The sequence below is a fragment of the Ailuropoda melanoleuca genome, unplaced genomic scaffold, assembly GCF_002007445.2.
Source record: "Ailuropoda melanoleuca isolate Jingjing unplaced genomic scaffold, ASM200744v2 unplaced-scaffold4548, whole genome shotgun sequence".
Classification (NCBI taxonomy): Eukaryota; Metazoa; Chordata; class Mammalia; order Carnivora; family Ursidae; genus Ailuropoda; species Ailuropoda melanoleuca.
The window spans coordinates 44,376-59,802 of record NW_023217703.1 but is presented as its reverse complement, the minus strand read 5'-3'; the positions used below and the strand labels follow the sequence as shown (position 1 = coordinate 59,802).

The 15,427-nt window shown below is 36.2% G+C and overlaps 1 pseudogene; it reads right to left on the bottom strand.

Moving 5' to 3' along the window:
• Nucleotides 1-2,229: 2,229 nt before the first annotated feature.
• LOC100471071 lies at nucleotides 2,230-3,168 on the bottom strand (annotated as a pseudogene).
• Nucleotides 3,169-15,427: the final 12,259 nt, after the last annotated feature.

Here is a 15,427-nt window from a genome sequence, read left to right as displayed (position 1 = left end):
TTTCTATTTTATCACCTCTAATTAACAAATAAATTTTTCATTATTAGAAGAAAATTTTTTCTTTTATTAGAAAAAAAATTTTCCCAAATAAATAATAAAACATAGAGGATTTCACAACAGAAGTAATGGAAAATACAATCTTCTTAGAACCAGAGATGTATTTCTCAGTACCCTCGTGATTGTAGATGACAGAACTACACCTTAAGCAAACTTAAGCAATAGGGTTAATGTATTGGCTCATTTATTAGCTCAGCTGGAACCAAACTAATTGGAGGGCAAGAATGAAGCAGAATGCTCAAGACAGCTGGAACCAAGAAATTGATTACTGCCAAGCTTCTATCTCTAAAATTTATAGCTTCTCCAACATATCTTTTTTCAGTATCCCAGACTTGGTTTTTGACAACAGGAAATACGATTGCCAGTGGTTTCTGCATATATAGCTCCAAAAGGGATTGTGTTTGTTTTCTCTCTATTCTCAAATCCAACATCCTGGGGGAAAGCTCAGATTTGGCCCATCTTGGTCAGAGGCTCCTACCTGCACCCTTCAACTGTGGCTAAGAGATGTGCATTATGACTTGGTTCAGAAGCCCAACCTTTGACCAAACAGTGGGGGTCAAAGAAGTAAGACTTAATATCACCGTCATAATCATACCACATGGTTACTGCAAGAGAAAACTACATATACCAAGAGAAGAAGGTTGCTGATTTGAGCAAACAACAGACTAGATGTTCTTTAAAAGTCATTATTTCTTCAGAGTAAAAAGAATGACCTTTAAATTTAGATGATACAGAAAATCCTTAGGCACTATGCAGTTAAAGAATGTATACTGTAATAGATATAGACCTGAGAGAAAGGCAGAAAGACAAAAGATTGGGAGGGGTAGGCTTTTTTTTTTTTTTTAATGAACACACACAAACAGTGAGGAATCTGGGAATCCCTGCTAGACCTTTTGAGCATTTTTTAATTAATGAAAGAGAAAACCGAGTGGAATTTCCATTTTAGATACACCACTTCCAAACAAATTTTAGGGAGACTGAGCATACCTGGTAGCTACTAAATTGATAATATATGTATTGGTTTTCCAATAGTCAAGAGCCCCCAAGAGGGCTCAAAAAAATGAATGAATGATATAAGAGCAATGGAAATCAAAAGAAAAAGCACATAAATTATCAAGTGAGATAAACTATGAGGTAAATAAGGACCATTTATAAGACAATAGGAATATTGGTAAACTGGTTAAGATGTATGGAGTGGTTCAGAGTCATTTGCACCACATCTCTGAGAATGAGCCTTGGTTCCTCTTTGTTGAAATGGATAGGAATTGAAACTTCTAAATTGGTGTATGCAAATCCCTCATTATGATAGAAGAGAATATGGTCATATATAAAAAGCCTCCCAAACTAAAATTTAGCTTGTAATGACTAATCATGTAAATGCAATGGGAATAGTATTATGTCATCAGAAGAAAAAGGAAGAACCTGCTATTTACAAATGAAAATAAGAACGAATCTTAAAGAATAAAGGGGTTAGACAGGCTGAAACACAGTACAAACAAAAGTCAAAAGTTAAAACTTGTGAGACCAGCCAGCACTGTCCAGATAGAAAAGTGGCCTGGTCTAAGGATCCTATTTTTCCACTTGTGATGGAAAGCATATCCTAGTGTGGAGATATAATCATTAATCATCAAAATCTGATATGATTAAATATTTGAATAAATCCATCTAACTCCTCTTACTCTGATTCCCTGCTCATGAATGTCCTTATCACCTAACTTCTCAGAAATTTCCCTATAATGAAATAGTAAGTTAGGCTTTCATGAAAGTTTAGACCACTTTACTAATTTTTATAGCAAATTAACAAATTGACATCTTGATATACATATACAAGGGAATACTTGCTGATTGACACTAAATAAATTGATACTGGATAGAAATATAACTCCCACTGAAGAGACTCAATTTTGAATTCTAGACCATAGTAAATTCATCAAGATAATGTCTCCTGAGAGACAAGCATTTGGCCTTCTCTGGGAGATACTTTTTATCACACAACATGCTTCCTTCAACAATAGGCAGCAACACAATTTCTCAATTAAGATTCTTAAATAACCAAGTTATTTTCATCTCAGACACCTAAACAGTAGTAAGGTACTTGGAAACTGATATTGAAACTATAGAAATTTGATGTTATTTCAAGTCATTAAGAAAACTCCATAATACTTTTGTCATTTATGAAATCCTTCTATAAGTAATAAACTGACTGCATACTTTCTTCATTGCCACTTTCATTTCTTTGTTCCTGAATGTATAGATGACTGAATTAAAAAAGGGAGTAAGAACTGCATCAAAAACAGCAAGAAATTTGTCTAAGCATGATGTGGGGTGAGGCCAGATATAAACAAAGATGCAAGGACCAAAGAACAAAATCACCACCATGACATGAGTTGATAAAGTGGAGAGGGCCTTGGATGAGCATCTTGAGGAATGTTTCTGAACAGTGACTAGGATAGAACTGTAGGAGACAATCAATATGAAGAATGATCCCAGAGATATAAACCCACTGTTGGCTATGACCATGAACTCTAGACTGTAGGTGTCTGTGCAGGCCAGTTTGATGAACCGAGGGAAGTCACAGTAAAAGCTGTCTAACACATTAGGGCCACAGAATGGCAATTTTATAACAAAAACCAATTGAATCACTGAGTGGGTCAAGCCAATTACCCATGCAGCTACCACAAGCAAAATACACATTTTTCAGTTCATAATAGTCAAATAGTGCAGAGGTTTACATATGGCAACATATCTGTCAAAGGCCATGGCAATGAGCAGCACCATCTCCACACCACCAATGACATGGAGAAAGAAGATCTGAGTGAAGCAGCCACCAAAGGAGATGACTTTACGTTTTCTGAAAAGGTCATAAATCATCTTTGGAGAAATGACAGAAGAAACTCCAAGGTCAATGAAGGCGAGGTTGGCCAACAGAAAGTACATGGGGGAATATAAGTGAGGGTCAGAAGTCACAGTGAGCATGATGAGGGAGTTTCCCATGATATTTGCAACATAAAATATGGAGAAGAACACAAAGAGGAGAAGCTGGATCTCCCAGGAGTTGGTGAGTCCCAGGAACACAAACTCTGACACCACAGAGTGATTCAGTCCATCCATTGATTTATTAGCTAGAATGTTTCCAGATAAAAGAAAATAAAAAAGAAACTAGAATAAGAATGTTAATAAAGTTCTACATTATAGTGATTAATTATTCAAGGATATTCACACTGTGAAGACTATCTCTCTCCTCAACTCCTTCACAGGGCCATTATTAAATAAGCATTTTACCTGGTGTCACCTAAAGCAGTTGAGTCACTTCCATATGCAACATCCCTAACACCATGGCTTCCAGGACTATTCATCTATAACAAGAAAATGAAGCAAATATAAAAACATTGTAGATGTGCATAGCGAGGATTAGGAAGGGCGAGGAAGGTGGTATAGTGCAACACAATGAGAAAAAGAAGGAGGAGGTAAAGATGGCATTTGCCAGAATTCACTGGCACTATTTTAATTGCACCTAGAACAATTCTTCAGCCATTCAAGTTGCCTTATTTCTTACGCTCGCCTCATCTCAGGCACATAATATGTCTCTTATAGTCATACCACTACCTACAATCATATTTACAATTCATACAATGCCCACAGAGTAGCAGTGAACAAAAGAGAACCAGGCATAGGGTATAAAGGTGACTCGAGAGTATGAAGGATCAACGCAAGCGTAGACTAGATACTAATGGCACAGAGTATTTGCATGGGCACTCAGAAAGTAAAAGTAAAATTGCCTAGTAGGATGGTTAGCAGCCAGGACATGGCCAAGATGTACAAGGGGGAAGGGAGTGCTATGGGAAGTCAGGAAGTTAAGGAAGCCAATTTGATTTATTTGTCCAGATTCTTCACAATCTCTGAAGTTTGTGAACCTTGGTTATAGTTACTAGAGCCCGAAGCTTTTGGAATTTGCTGGGGATGAAGAAATGCACACTAACTTCATAGTTGCCATATAACCATTGATTCTCTCCTGGCCCTTCATCAGCCTTAGCCCCTTTTATCGCTCTTATCTGATTTCTCTGCTTCAAACCTCTCAAGGGTCTGGGATCCAATGCCAAGTCTGATGGTTCCCTGACTCTAATTCTGGGTGACTACATGAATCTCTTTAGTTCTTACCCACTCTTTTTGCAGGGAACACAATGTGACCACAAGGAAGATATATTATCTTGCCTGTAGGTCAAACAGTTCTGTGTCTCAAGCCCTCTTGCTCACATAATACCTAGATTTGCTGCTAAAAGGTAAAGTGATCTGAGAAAAGAGGTGGGTTACAGCATACACAGTAAAGGGCTGGTAAAATAAAGGTATGTGAATGCACAAAAAGCCTCACACCTGGAACTGAAAGGAAAGGGCAAGAGAAACCCAGCGATAGAAAAAAAAAATGTATCCCAAAGTTTTGTCTTTTAATATGTGTATTTATATATCCACATACACACACACCTCAGTTGGCATGAATGAAATCAGTCATAAAAATATTATCTCACAAATTTCATGAGTGATTAGCTAGTCCAAATTAATCATTTACAAATGAGAAAACAGTGGTCCAGTAAGGAACAAACAACTAGTTATAGACAGAGAATCTGGGTTTTCTAGTCCATGTATGGCTTCAGATACCACAAGCTAGAAAAATCACAAAATAAGAAGAGATATGCCAAACCTAGATCTCCTTGGTCCAAACTAGTTCCCAATAATTACATATGGTTATTAAATGAAATTAAAAATCTATTTCCTTGGTTGTACTAGCCACATTTCAAGTGCTCAATAGCCTCATCTAGCTAGTGTTTACGGATAGGATAGTGCAATATAGAACATTTCCAATCACTACTCATCCCTTAAAGGTAAATCAAAATCCTATTTCCTCCATGAAAATTTTCCCAGTAACTCCACTTTATATGAATCTCTTCTCTTATTCCCAGAAGTCAGGAAACTTAAATTTTAATTGAAAAATAATAATTATCCACATAAAAATAAACCATAATATATAGTACCATAGGAGACATTCCAGATGTCTACTGTTGGCCAGGAAGGACACATAAGAGTCCAGGAAATTCAGAGACAACTTTACAAAGGATAAAGGTCTTGTGAGTTTTGAAAAAATAATTGTAGGAGTTTAATAAGTTGAGAGGGGAGAGGAAAGCATTCTGAAAAGAGATAATAACTGATTGCTTATCTAGAGCAAATCAGTTCTTACTAATCATAATCCCTCAATGGTTTCAATTTTATAGATTTTCCCTCATCAAATGTACTGTAACTTTGAGAAGGAAAAGGACCCTTTCTTCTGGCTCTTGTGTTTCCTAAAATACAATTAATAACACTTCTCCGAGGCACTTTCTCGGGTCCATAATTTTTCACAGTTCCTGTTTTTCTAGTCTACCATCTTTTTCTATGAAGTCCAGCATGCACAAATGAAGTTTCCAAATTCAAAACTAAGCATTAACACATTTCCCAATCACTCCCAAGAGAATGCCTGGTATTCTTGCTATAAACTTCCAGCTGGGGAGTAGGGAAGCCTCGTCTCAGGACTTATAATGGTCCATGGTTTAACTTCATGAGGTTTTAGAAAAGAAGCAGCATGTAAAAGGAAAAGAAAGGGTTGGGGGGAGCAATAGTTCCAATAGCAGCCAGCATAGCAGGGAATTTATACAGTTTCTATTTCCCAGGCTTTATGATATAATTAGTAATCATCTTCCATGCCATTGTTAAAGTCAGAAAAGAAAATATAGATTTTTTTACACCATATTCTGAAAGTTTCTAAAATATTTAATGATAGAATCTCAGAGCTGGAAAACCATACATTATTTTTATGGCACATATTTTCTAAGGATTTTCACATGTTTGATCCTTATAATTACCTATAGGATAGATATACTTGATAGAATTATTTTCACTTATGGATGCAAAATCTCAAATTCAGAGAAGCTAGTAACTTACCTAAAAACATAGTTACACAGTTTAAAACCAAAAACTAGACCTTCTGATTCCAAATCCAGTGCTGTTTTGACTACATCATGCAAATATGGGTATCTGTTCATGATCTAAAAAAATTATTCCTGTTATGAACTTTGAGCAAGAATGCAAAAAATGTACACCTTAAACTGACACAATGTTATACGCCAATTATATTTCAATAAATCTGGGAAAAAAAGGATTCATTTTACTAAGAATATTCCATCCCATTCCCATAAACATTTAATACATACATAAATTAACTTACCCAAGATTTTATAGCTACTAGTGGCAGAGCTAAGACTTAAACCTATATATTACTGCTACAAGTTAAGGGGAAGGGAGAAGGGTGTTTGCTGATCAGAAGGGAAAAAAAACAAAATCCACCAGAGTTTGGGTGCTAGTAAAAGACTCAGCAGGGGTGCCTGGGTAGCTCAGTCACTGAGTGTGTGACTTTGGCTCAGGTCATGATCCCCCACTATCAGGCCTCCTGCTCAGTGGGGAGTCTGCTTGTCCCTCTCCCTCTGCCCCCACTCTTCCTCCTACCCTTGCTCCTGTGTGCATGTGCTCTCTCAAATAAATAAAATCTTAAAAAAAGGACACCACAGATAAAGGACTGGTATCCAAGATCTACAAAGAACTTCTCAAACTCAATACATGAGACAAATAAACAAATCATAAAATGGGCAGAAGATATGAACAGACACTTTTCCAATGAAGACATACAAATGGCTAACAGACACATGAAAAAATGTTCAAAATCATTAGCCATCAGGGAAATTCAAATCAAAACCACACTGAGATACCACCTTACGCCAGTTAGAATGGCAAAGATAGACAAGGCAAGAAACAACAATTGTTGGAGAGGATGTGGAGAAAGGGGATCCCTCCTACATTGTTGGTGGGAATGCAAGTTGGTACAGCCACTCTGGAAAACAGTGTGGAGGTCCCTTAAAAAGTTAAAAATTGAACTACCCTATGACCCAGCCATTGCACTACTGGGTGTTTACCCCAAAGATACAGACGTAGTAAAGAGAAGGGCCATATGCACCCCAATGTTCATAGCTGCATTGTCCACAATAGCCAAATCATGGAAGGAGCCGAGATGCCCTTCAACAGATGACTGGATTAAGAAGCTGTGGTCCATATATACAATGGAATATTACTCAGCTATCAGAAAGAACGAATTCTCAACATTTGCTGCAACATGGACGGCACTGGAGGAGATAATGCTAAGTGAAATAAGTCAAGCAGAGAAAGACAATTATCATATGATTTCTCTCATCTATGGAACATAAGAACTAGGAGGATCGGTAGGGGAAGAAAGGGATAAAGAAAAGGGGGGTAATCAGAAGGGGGAATGAAACATGAGAGACTATGGACTATGAGAAACAAACTGAAGACTTCAGAGGGGAGGGGGTGGGGGAATGGGATAGACTGGTGATGGGTAGTAAGGAGGGCACGTATTGCATGGTGCACTGGGTGTTATACGCAACTAATGAAGCATCAAACTTTACATCGGAATCTGGGGATGTACTGTATGGTGATTAACACAATATAATAAAATAAAATAAAAAAAAAATTCACCAAGTCAGGGGGCCACTTATTCATAAAAATCCACAGTAATTGACAGATGAGCAATTTCCCGCTCTAGGACAAAAATTTAGAAGCCATCCCAAATTTGAAGTCATGAGAAAGAAAGATTTGCTTAAAGGATAACATATAAAGAGACAGAAGAAAGCTAGTGGAGGAAACATACATGGCCAAAAAAAGAACAAATACATAGTATTTGTTGTCATCATTATTATGTTACTATAACTACTACTTCATTTTTATGTTACTATAACTACTATTTTTACACATTATCTGCTTTTTAATAGCCCTGTTTCAATGTATAAAAAGCAAGGAAAAAGGAATGTCACAGAACTAAGTAACGGCTCACTTTCACATGCTAAAGAGTGATCAAAATTAGAAGACTAAGTAAAAGGCATTGATTTAGGGCTGAGATATCACTGGTGCCATTAAAGAGAGAAAATCAAACAGCAGAGAGAAAATCAAGATTTTAAGGAAGTAACAGATGGTGTTAAAGTGGAGAAAGCAAAATCAGGAAATGACAATTTCAATCATATAGAGGAAAAGGTTTTGGGGTGAGTGGGAAAATAAGGCAATATGCTATGTGTAGAAAATTTGTAGAGTGTCAGAAATGTACAAATAGTTAAAAGATAATTTCCAAGCAACTGTGAGAATCTTGTTGAAGAAAGGTTTCACGATCTCAGTCCAAAGCTAGATGGAATCTTTTTGTGACACCCTTCAGAAATGTTCAGGAATTTAATATTCAGAATTTTAGAGTAGCACATCTGTTTGGCACAATAAGCAGAATGGAGTATCAAAAGAGACAGAGATGCTTTGTTCGTTTGTTTTGTTTCTTAAATTCCACATATGAGTGAAATCGCATGGTATTTGTCTTTCTCTGACTTACTTGCTTACCATTACACTTTCTAGATCCCTCCGTGTTGTTGCAAATGGCAAGGCTTCATTCTTTTTATGGCTGAATAATATTGCATTGTGTGTCTTAATCCATCCATGTATCGATAGCCACTTGAGCTGCTTCCATAATCTGGCTATTGTAAATTATGCTGCAATAAACATAGGGGTGCATATATCCTTTTGACTCTTAACAATAGAGAACAAACTAATGGTTATGAGAGCAGAGGTGGTTGGGGGATGAGTGAAATAGGTGAAGGGGATTAAGAGCACACTTACCATGATAAGCACTGAGTAATGTCTAGAATTGTTCAATCACTATATTGTACACCTGAAACTAATGTAACACTGTTAACTACCTGGGATTAAAATTAAAAACTCAATAAAAAAATAAAATATATTCCCTTAAAAAGAGAGACAGAGAAAGAAAAACAAAGATCCTTGGAGGTCTGAGGTCACACTGAAATTGAGCAAATTGCATACTGGGCAATGCAGAAAGTGAAGCCAAAAAGCAGCTGATATATGGAGATAACAAAATACAGATCAGAGATCTTAAAAGCAGGGATAGTAACTCTATCCTTTACTCTTTCTCCCATGTCTTGGTTTTCAAAACTGGATTCCCATTAAAAATCAACTTCACTACAACATTATGACTATAGTTAACACTGCTGTATGATATACAAGAAAACTGTTGAAAGTTAATCCTTAGAGTTTTCATCACAAAGAATTTTTTTCTCTTTTCTTTTTATTTAATCTATAAGATGGTGGGTGTTAACTAAACCTATTGTGGTAATCATTTCATAATTTATGTAAATCAATCCACCATACTGTAACAAAGTTACAATGATGTATGTCAATTATTTCTCAACAAAACTAGAAAAAATCAACTTCACTTTCTTTCACGTGCCTTTCTCTATACAGTTGCCCCTACTCTTCTTTCCTGTACAATTTCTGCTCCTGCTCATTTTATTATTTCTTTCCTCTCTGGAAGCATAGGAATCTGTGAAGGAGATTTTTCTTCGGGTAGAAGACGGTTCACCAAGCCTTCAGTCCCTCTTCACTACATCACCTACCTAATCTATCAAAAGATCTCAGGGGGCAACATGACCAGGGAGTCAGAGAAGATCCACCGACTGAATTTTCTCCTGTGCATAAGCATCGCCCATATCCTTCCACCCACCCTCCCCAGGACAAGGAGCTAAATACAACTCTGCTGTTTTGAGAAAGGCACCTGATTAAGCTAATGCAGAAGGTGGTGACCAAGTGAGGCATTAGAGTTCTGGAATTCTCAGACTGAGATCATCAGGCCAAGGGAATGGTCTCATAGGATAATAAGGGAGGGAGGAAAGAGGTGTAGGAGTTTCTTATAAAAAATAAAGATCCACTATTTTTTTTCTTACATACTTTTTACCTTTATTTTATGATATGACCCAGAAAAATCTCTAATGAAAGATGTATTTTCTAATTTTTAAATGGAAAAAACTCCAACACTTTTATGAAAAAAAGTTGTAGAACTTAGAAATCTTGGCACATTTTGTCAACTAAGTCTCTTTGTGTGTTCAAAGTCCAAACAACAATTAAGAGCAACAAGTGTGATACGAAAGACTTAGAATAATGGAGGAAGATGTGAACACTTGAGTAGAAACAGATTAGGACAAGAAATGTAGAGATGGAGATGGAGAGATGCGTGCACAAACCCTTTACTTTCTGGAGAAACACAAGGAAACCAACTAAAAGAACTGTCAGAGCACAGCAAATTTGAAAACTACAAGATAATTCACACAAAAACTGTTAATACAAGGACTCACAATTAAATACATTAAGATTATTGCATTCAAAATAAGGCCCAAAATACAACTTTCTTGGATTTTACATATATTAAATATGAAAAACATTAAAATAAAATACATTTTAAATAAGAGTATAAATTAATCACTACAGACATTTACCTTCCTCTACTCTAGTAAATCAAATATAGTAGAACCAGTAGAAAATGAAAAACAGAATGAATTGACAAAGGAAAAAAAATTAAAGCACCAATAAACATATATAAGTACAAAACTTGGAGGCAAAAAGTTTGGTGTTTAATCCTTTCAACATTACATGCAAAGGACACCCAAGGATTATCCAGGACAATATACCTAATTCATCTATTAAGTATTGATTAAAGGATATAGACTTGGTGAACTTACCATTTTCCTCACAGATTTTTGCCCAGTAGAGATATACATAATTTCTTTTTTTAACATTAAACCAAGAATTATATATAATTTCAAAGTTACCTAATTTCTGTCCAGTAGAACAGATAACCCCAGATATTTATGGCTTGTTAAACATTAATCAGTGTTATATTTACAATTCAGCAATCATGCCAGAATTTCTTTGCAAAAATGCCTATAGATACCCTAAATTATTACCAGCTTTACTGAGATATTGGCATATGATAATGTGTAAAGTGTACAGCATGTAAAAAATAAATAAAAAATGAAGTGTACAGCATGATTTGATACACACATAACATTATAAAATGATTCTCATAATAAACATCTCCACCACCTCAATAATTACCATTATTACGTATGCAGTGATAACATTTAAAATTTATACTCAACAACTTTCTATATATAATACAGTATTGTTAGCTACTGTTACTATGCTGTACATTAACCCCCAGAACTTATCCACCTTATAGCTGGAAATCTGTACTCTTTGGGGAATATCCTCCCATTTTCCCTACCCCTTGGTCCTTGGCAACCACCATTCTACTGTTTCTATGTGTTTGGCTTTTCAAAATTCCACATATAAGAAAGACTGCAGAGTATCAGCCCTTCCCTCCCTGACTTATTCCACTTAGCCTAATGCCCTCAAGATCTACCCCTACTGTTGAAAAAGGCAGAATTTCCTTCTTTTTCTGAATAATATTCCACTATGTGTGTGTATCACAGCTTCTTTATCCATATATCCATCAGTGGACACTAAGGTTGTTTCCATGTCTTGGCTATTGTAAACAATGCTGCAGTGAACATAGGAGTGCAGATAGCTCCTTGACATGTGATTTCATTTCCTTCAGTTGTATGCCCAGAAGTGAGATTGTTGATCATATGGTAGTTCTATTTTTAACTCTTTGAAGAAACTCCCGACTATTTCCCATAGTGGCTGCACAAATTTATATTTCCACCAACAGTGCACAAAGTTTCCATTTTCTCCACGACCTTGCCAACACTTGTTATCCCTTGTTTTCGAAAATAGCCATTCTAACAGGTACAAGGTACTACCTGATTTGGATTTCCCTGATAATTAGTGATGTTGAGCAACTTTTCATGTACCTGTCTATTTGTATGTCTTTGGGAAATGTCTATTCATTCCTTTACCCATTTTTGATTGGATTATTTGTTTTGCCATTGAGTTGTATGAGTTCTTTATATATTTTGGGTATTAACCCTTTATAATATAGATGGTTTGCAAATATTTTCTCCTATTCTGTAAGTCACTTTTTCTGCTGGGCAGAAGTTTTTGAGTTTGATGTAATCCCGTTTCTTTTTTTTTTTTTTTAAGATTTTATTTATTTGAGAGAGAGTGGGGGTGCATACACATGCACATGTAAGCAGGGAGAGGGACAGCAGGGAGGGAGAGGGACAGAGGGGGAGGGAGAGGGACAAGCAGACTCCAGGCAGCGTACCAGACATGGGGCTTGATCTCATAACCCTGAAATCATGACCTGAGCTGAAATCAAGAGTCAGACACTTAAGCAACTGAGCCACCTAGGTGCCCCACCCAGTTCTTTGAGTGAGACTGTATATGCAGAGATTTGTGATGGGCTCTTGATTCTATTTCACTGATGTATGTGTCTGTTTTGATTACAATAGCTTTCTTTAGTAAAGTTTGAAATTAGGAAGTGTGGTATCTCCAGCTTTGTTCTTCTTTCTCAGGATTGTTTTGGCTACTTAGGATCTTTTGTCATAAGAATTTTAGGATTCTTTTTTTCTATTTTGGTGAAAAATACCATTGTAATTTTGACAGGCATTGCACTGAATCTATAGAAGTATAAAAATAAAAAGTATAGACTATTTTAAAGTGTTTCATAGCTATGAAAGAGCCTTGAGTATATAAACATTTTATTCATTCTTCCAATCCATGAACACAAGATATCTTTCCATTTATTTGTGTCTTCTTCAATGTCTTTAATCAATCTCTTTGACTCTTTTACTTTCTTGATTAAATTTATTTTTAAGTACCTTATTCTTTTGATGCTACTGTAAATTAGATTATTTTCTTTATTTCTTTTTCAGGTAGTTCATTGTGAATGTAAGAAATGCAAGTGATTTCTATGTGTTGGTTTTGTATCCTGCAACTTCACTACATTAATTTATTAGTTCTAAGGGTTTTTTTTGGAAGAGTCTTTGGGATTTTCTGTGTTAAAGAAAATCATATCAACTGGAAACATAGACAATTTACTTTTTCCTTTCTGATTTGGATGCCTTTTATTTCTTTTTCTTATCTATGTGGTGCAGCTAGGATGTCCAGCACTATATCGAGTAGAAACAGCAAGAGTGGGCATCTTCATTTTATTCCTGATCTTACAGGAGAAGGTGTCAACCTTTCCCCACTGAGTATGATGTTTGCTGTTGTTTTGTCACACGTGGCCTTTATTTTGTTTGGGTACATTCCTTATACACCCAATATGGTGAGAATTTTTAATCATGAAAGGATGTTGAAGTTTGTTAAATTTTTTATCTATTGAGATAATCATATGATTTTTATCTCTCACTCCATTAGTGTGGTGTATCTCATTTATTGATTTGTGTATAGGCATCAAATTATCACAGTGTACACCTCAAAGTTACATAAGTATCAATAATATCTTAATAAAGCTGGAAAATATATAATCTATTTTCAATTTTAAGATTCTGTCTTTACTGATGGTTGTTGAAAAGAAACTAGACTTATAGGGACACGTGGGTGGCTTAATCAGTTAAGCACCTATCTTCAGCTTAGGTCGTGATCCTAGGGTCTTGGGATCCCAGGGTCTTGGGATTGAGCCCCTTGTCAGGCTCCCTACTCAGCAGGGTGTCTGCTTCTCCCTCTCCTTCTGCCCCTCCCCCTTCTTGTGCTTACTCTCTCTCTATCAAATAAATGTTAAAAAGAAAGAAAGAAAGAAAGAAAGAAAGAAAGAAAGAAAGAAAGAAAGAAAAGAAACTAAACTTATCAATGTTATCATTTAATCAGGAAACCATATTTGCCCCCAGAGAATTCCAATTGTCTACTGAAGTTATAACACAATATGTTTATTATTAGAAGTAAAATTTGCTCAAGTTGTTTACTAAAGCTATAAAACTACTCAATACTTCTGTGATAAGTAAATTCATCACTATTAAGGTTTATGGATCTTTCTTGCTAGTCAGAAAACTTCAGCTCTTAAGTCCACCATTCTCTTTGCAGCCCTAAAAACTGTAAGTCAAGTCAAACTCCAAAAAGCCCTTTTCTTTCATACAGCAACTTCCAACACAGGGTAACAAAGCAAACTAGCTTGGCACTAAATCACAAGTACACCAAAAACTTAGAGCTAGAACCCTTTCTTTAAGGCTTTTAGTGAGAGCTCTCTGTCTCTGCAGCTAATCTCTTATTTGGAATAGAACCAGTTTGTTTTGTTTTGTTCTTTTTTTCCCCCCTGTAAATTTGCTGGAAGCATTAATGAGATAAGGAAAAGGAAATTCATGAAATTACTGGGTAAGGATCCAAGGTTAGATGATGCTGTGAAAAGCTGTACTTTTCCACTCATGAACTTTTATAACACTCTCTGTCTAAAAGCAGTTTTAGGAACTAAGAAAAGAAAATAGGAGCAACAAATTCTCAGGAGCAAAACCAAATCACAAGCAATGACCACCATGAACCATAAAAGGACCAGTCATGAAAAAAATCACAGGAGTATTGAAAATGAACAAGCTGTGCCACCACCTCACTTTAAGTTAACAAAGGTTTGCTGAGCCATGTCTCAACAAAAACGCCAACTAAAATTTGTTCCGGTAGTCACTACTACAGTCTTCTTGAATAAAGCACTTGCCTTTGCCTCTATTTAGAGGCTAATTAGTCTCAATTTCAATCTTGTTGGTGTGGTAAAATAAAAATTAAGAGACAGAAGAAAGTGTTGAATGGAAACATTTTATCAAATCCAATCCAGAAGCAGACTTAAAAAAAAATAATAATAAAGACTGGTAGTTCGAAGGAAATGGGAAGAAAAGGAATAACTCTATTAAAGCTGAAAGTCCACGATCTGACTCCCTCCCATACTGGAAAAGTGCTCTCTGAATTTTGTGGATTGGTTGGCAGCATCCAGGTAGCTGGGTTAGGTAAGCACTAACCCATGGGGCTAGCTGCTGGGGGTGTACTGCAAGTGAGGTGCCAGGCTCTAGGTCTGCACAGGTGTCTCTAAGGCCAGTTTTCCCCGCGTAGAGAAGTGAAAGGATCATTTTCAAACCACTAAAATCATGACACTCATCCAAAGTCATTCATTAATGAGCAAACTAACAAAATGTTAAAATCACTTCATATGGGGATTTGACTTACAGAGACTTACATTCTCTGTATTTGCATTGCCATAAACAGCATGTATTGACACTGCCATGGACAGAACCCATTTCCATTGTTCTGAACAGGAAATATGCATTACTTTCAATTTTCTACAAATTAACTTCTATTTTTACAAGACTGTAAACCAGCCTCCTCAAAGACAAAGGCCCACATTCCCACAGAACCACACAATCCCAGAGGATCCCCTAGCTAATGCCCAGTATTCCACAGAAAAGGCACCCAGTAATTTCTTGGCTATTTCCAATTTTTCCCTAACAAAGTATTTCTCTGTTTCCCAGAGCAAGAACTGATTAATTTGAGGTTAAAACAACAA